This window comes from Triticum aestivum, chromosome 2D (genome assembly GCF_018294505.1).
Source record: "Triticum aestivum cultivar Chinese Spring chromosome 2D, IWGSC CS RefSeq v2.1, whole genome shotgun sequence".
Classification (NCBI taxonomy): domain Eukaryota; kingdom Viridiplantae; phylum Streptophyta; class Magnoliopsida; order Poales; family Poaceae; genus Triticum; species Triticum aestivum.
Genome location: NC_057799.1, coordinates 252,667,373 through 252,673,372, shown reverse-complemented (window position 1 = coordinate 252,673,372; position 6,000 = coordinate 252,667,373).

Sequence of the window (6,000 nt, the reverse complement as noted above, 5' to 3'; positions counted from 1 at the left end):
TTTTGCGAAACACTGAAATAGGCAAAAAACAACAATTTGCACTGGGCCTTCGGTTAATAGGTTAGTCCCAAAAATAATATAAAAGAGCATATTAAAGCCCATTAAACATCCAAAACAGATAATATAATAGCATGGAACAATAAAAAATTATAGATACGTTGGAGACGTATCAAGCATCCCCAAGCTTAATTCCTGCTCATCTTCGAGTAGGTAAATGATAAAAACAGAATTTTTGATGTGGAATGCTAGCTAACATAATATTCAATGTAATTTTCTTTTATTGTGGCATGAATGTTCAGATCCAAAAGATTCAAGACAAAAGTTTAATATTGACATAAAAATAATAGTACTTCAAGCATACTAACTAAGCCATTATGTCCTCTGAAAATAACATAGCCAAAGAAAGCTCATCCCTACCAAATCATATAGTTTGGCCATGCTTCATTTTCGTCACACAAAATGCTCTCATCATGCACAACCCCGATGACAAGCCAAGCAATTGTTTCATACTTTAGTATTCTCAAACTTTTTCAACTTTCACGCAATACAAGAGCGCGAGCCATGGACATAACACTATGGGTGGAATAGAATATGATAATGGAGGTTGTGTGGAGAAGACAAAAAAGGAGAAAGTCTCACATCGACGCAGCTAATCAACGGGCTATGGAGATGCCCATTAATTGATGTCAATGCGAGGAGTAGGGATTGCCATGCAACGGATGCACCAGAGCTATAAATGTATGAAAGCTCAACAAAAGTAACTAAGTGGGTGTGCATCCAACTTGCTTGTTCACAAAGACCTAGGGCATTTGAGGAAGCCCATTGTTGGAATATACAAGCCAAGTTCTATAATGAAAAATTCCCACTAGTATATGAAAGTGACAACATAGGAGACTCTCTATCATGAAGATCATGGTGCTACTTTGAAGCACAAGTGTGGTAAAAGGATAGTAGCATTGCCCCTTCTCTCCTTTTCTCTCATTTTTTGTGGGCCTTCTCTTTTTTTGTTTGGCCTTTCTTTTTTTGGGCATTCTCTCTCTTTTTTTATTTGGCCTTTCTCTTTTTTTTCCTTACACGAGACAATGCTCTAATAATGATGATCATCACACTTCTATTTATTTACAATTCAAGGATTACAACTCGATACTAGAACAAAATATGACTCTATATGAGTGCCTCCGACGGTGTACCGGGATGGGCAATGGATCAAGAGTGACATGTATGAAAAATTATGAATGGTGGCTTTGCCACAAATACGATGTCAACTACATGATCATGCAAGGCAATATGACAATGAAGAAGCGTGTCATAATAAACGGAACAGTGGAAATTTGCATGGCAATATATCTCGGAATGGCTATGGAAATGCCATAATAGGTAGGTATGGTGGCTGTTTTGAGGAAGATATCAGGAGGCTTATGTGTGATAGAGCGTATCATATCACGGGGTTTGGATGCACCGACGAAGTTTGCACCAACTCTCGAGGTGAGAAAGGGCAATGCACGGTACCGAAGAGGCTAGCAATGATGGAAGGGTGAGAGTGCGTATAATCCATGGACTCAACATTAGTCATAAATAACTCACATACTTATTGCAAAAATCTATAAGTCATCAAAACCAAGCACTGCGCGCATGCTCCTAGGGGGATAGATTGGTAGGAAAAGACCATCGCTCGTCCCCGACCGCCACTCATAAGGAGGACAATCAAAGAAACACCTCATGCTTCAAATTTGTCACACAACGTTTACCATACGTGCATGCTACCGGACTTGCAAACTTCAACACAAGTATTTCTCAATTCCACAATTACTCAACTAGCATGACTCTAATATCACCATCTTCATATCTCAAAACAATCATCAAGTATCAAACTTCTCATAGTATTCAATGCACTCTATATGGAAGTTTTTATTATACCCATCTTGGATGCCTATCATATTAGGACTAATTTTATAGCCAAAGCAAATTACCATGTTGTTCTAAAAGACTCTCAAAATAATATAAGTGAAGCATGAGAGATCAATGATTTCTATAAAATAAAACCACCACCGTGCTCTAAAAAGATATAAGTGAAGCACTCGAGCAAAATTATCTAGCTCAAAAGATATAAGTGAAGCACATAGAGTATTCTAATAAATTCCGATTCATGTGTGTCTCTCCAATAGGTGTGTACAACAAGGATGATTGTGGTAAACTAAAAAGCAAAGACTCAAATCATACAAGACGCTCCAAGCAAAACACATATCATGTGGTGAATAAAAATATAGCCTCAAGTAAAGTTACAGATAGACAAAGACGAAAGAGGGGATGCCTTCCGGGGCATCCCCAAGCTTAGGCTTTTGGTTGTCCTTGAATTTAACCTTGGGGTGCCTTGGGCATCCCCAAGCTTAGGCTCTTGCCACTCCTTATTCCAAAATCCATCAAATCTTTACCCAAAAACTTGAAAACTTCACAACACAGAATTTAAATAGAAAATCTCATGAGCTCCGTTAGTGAAAGAAAACAAATCACCACTTTAAGGTACTGTAATGAACTCATTCTTTTTTTATATGGGTGTTAAACCTACTGTATTCTAACTTCTCTATGGTTCATACCCCCCGATACTAGCCATAGATTCATCAAAATAAGCAAACAACACAAGAAAAACAGAATTTGTCAAAAACAGAACAATCTGTAGAAATCTGATTTTCTCGAATACTTCTGGAACCCCAAAAATTCTGAAAAACTAGGACAACCTGGATAATTTGTATATTGATCTACTGCAGAAAGAATTGGTATTTTATCACGTTCTGGTGAATTTTAACAATTATATTCGTGAGCGCAAAGTTTCTGTCTTTTTCAGCAAGATCAAACAACTATCACCCAAGAAGATCCTATTGGTTCTACTTGGCACAAACACTAATTAAAATATAAAAACCATATCTAAACAGAGGCTAGATGAATTATTTATTACTAAACAGGAACAAAAATAAAATTGGATTGCCTCCCAACAAGCGTTATCGTTTAACGCCCCTAGCTAGGCATAAAGCAAGGATAGATCTAGGTATTGCCATCTTTGGTATTGGGAAAGAAAAGATAAAATTTCTTATCTATAGCATTTATCTTTCTTTTTTGAGAAAGCACATGTCCATTAATGGTGGAAGAAAGATTAAGCACGTTACGGAAATTTGCATCTAAGCTAGTCTTCATATCTTTGATAATTTCATTTTGATAAAAGCACAAAAGAGAGGTGGATTCAACCTTCTCACTCATGGGGTGCCCAAATATAGTTTTCATCTTTTCATAGGTATCTATGGCATCCCCCTCAAGAAAACCTTCTTCAAAAATAGAATCTAAAACTTTCTTGAATGAAGAGGGTAAGCCAACATAGAAGCTTTTTAGGTATATCTCAATTTGATATTGGGGCACATAGCTGGCACGGATCCTTAATAGCCTATCCCAAGCATCTTTCAAAGACTCATCAAGTAAATAACGAAAAATTCCGGGATCATCTTCATCGAAATTATTCAAACTCTCATTGATAACCCCGGTAGGTCTTTCCATAGCATCATTATTTATGAGCTTAGAGAGGACAAAGGGACTATCCAAAGTACTAAAACCCGGGAGAGAACCCTTAGCCCTTTTTGATTCGGCCATGGCGAAAGAAAGGCAAACGGGAAAGAGGCGAAGAAAAGGCAAGGGTGAAGTGGGGGAGAGGAAAACAAGAGGTAAATGGCAAATAATTCAATGCGAGGGAGAAGAGTTTGTGATGGGTACTTGGTATGTCTTGACTTGAGCATAGATCTCCCCGGCAACGGCGCTAGAAATCCTTCTTGCTACCTCTTGAGCATGCGTTGGTTTTCCCTTGAAGAGGAAAGGGTGATGCAGCAAAGTAGCGTAAGTATTTCCCTCAGTTTTTTAGAACCAAGGTATCAATCCAGTAGAAGACTACACGCAAATCGCCTAGTACCTGCACAAACAATCAAGAACCTTGCAACCAACGCGATAAAGGGGTTGTCAATCCCTTCATGGCCACTTGCAAAAGTGAGATCTGATAAAGATAATAAGATAAATATTTTTGGTATTTTTGTTGTATAGATTGGAAAATAAAGATTGCAAAATAAATAGTAAACTAGAATTGTAGATCGGAAACTTATATGATGTAAAGTAGACCCGGGGGCCATAGGTTTCACTAGTGGCTTCTCTCAAGATAGCTTATATTACGGTGGGTGAACAAATTACTGCCGACCAATTGATAGAAAAGCGCATAGTTATGAGAATATCTAGGCATGATCATGAACATAGGCATCACGTCCGTGTCAAGTAGACCAAAACGATTCTGCATCTACTACTATTACTCCACACATCGACCGCTATCCAGCATGCATCTAGAGTATTAAGTTCATAAGAACAGAGTAACGCATTAGGCAAGATGACATGATGTAGAGGGATAAACTCAAGCAATATGATATAAACCCCATCTTTTTATCCTCGATGGCAACAATACAATACGTGTCGGTTCCCTTTCTGTCACTGGGATCGAGCACCGCAAGATTGAACCCAAAGCTAAGCACTTCTCCCATTGCAAGAAAGATCAATCTAGTAGGCCAAACTAAACCGATAATTCGGAGAGACTTGCAAAGATATTAAATCATGCATATAAGAATTCAGAGAAGAACCAAATATTGTTCATAGATAATCTTGATCATAAACCCACAATTCATCGGATCTCAGCAAACACACCGCAAAAAGTATTACATCGAATAGATCTCCAAGAACATCGAGGAGAACTTTGTATTGAGAACCAAAGAGAGAGAAGAAGCCATCTAGCTAATAACTATGGACCCGAAGTTCTGTGATAAACTACTCACACATCATCGGAGAGGCTATGGTGTTGATGTAGAAGCCCTCCGTGATCGAATCCCCCTCCGACAGATCGCCGGAAAATGCCCCAAGATGGGATCTCACGAGTACAGAAGGTTGCGGTGGTGGAAAAGTAGTTTCGTGGCTCCCCTGGATGTTTTCAGGGTATAAGAGTATATATAGGCGAAAGAAGTAGGTCGGTGGAGCTACGAGGGGCCCACGAGGGTGGGGGGCGCGCCCTCCTGCCTCGTGGTTGCCTCGTTGCTTCCTTGATGTCCACTCCAAGTCTCCTGGATTGCGTTTGTTCCAAAAAAGATCCTCGCGAAGGTTTCGTTCCGTTTGATATTCCTTTTCTGCGAAACGCTGAAATAGGCAAAAAAAACAGCAATTTGCACTGGGCCTTCGGTTAATAGGTTAGTCCCAAAAATAATATAAAAGATCATATTAAAGCCCATTAAACATCCAAAACAGATAATATAATAGCATGGAACAATAAAAAATTATAGATACGTTGAAGACGTATCATGTACATCTAAAGTAAAATATATAGTTCATACTTGATGGTGCATTGTGTCAAATTCAATTTTTTATACACCATCTTTTCACATACTTCGTAGGTTTTATTATTTTAAAATTTTGAACCAAGAACACTCTTATTTTTTGTTTTTTCATTAGTTTTAGTCCTTTTAAGCACATATTCATGAAAGCGATTCAATACACCTGTCTAATCAACAATTTGTGCCAACCACCTAATATGTCTCCAATGTATCTATAATTTATGAAGTATTCATGCTATATTTATATCAATTCTATATAGTTTTGGTATTTTTATATTATTTTTATGGACTAACATATTAATCCAGTGCCCAGTGCCAATTCCTCTTTTTTTCCATGTTTCTTGTTTCACAGAAAACATATCTATGAAGGTCCAAACCCGATGAAAATTTACTGTGATTTTTCTATGGACTGAGAAGGTCCAAACACAAATGGGGTGTTCTAGGTGACATAAAGGTTATTTGATATATGTTTCATATGTCGTTGTCGTAGTACGATCTCTAGGGCTATTCATGAGACTTTGGGGTGGCTTAATAGATTGACTGGAAAGACTGACCTTGAGGTGGTTTTGCTACCTACACAATTTCATATTACTTTCTCTAA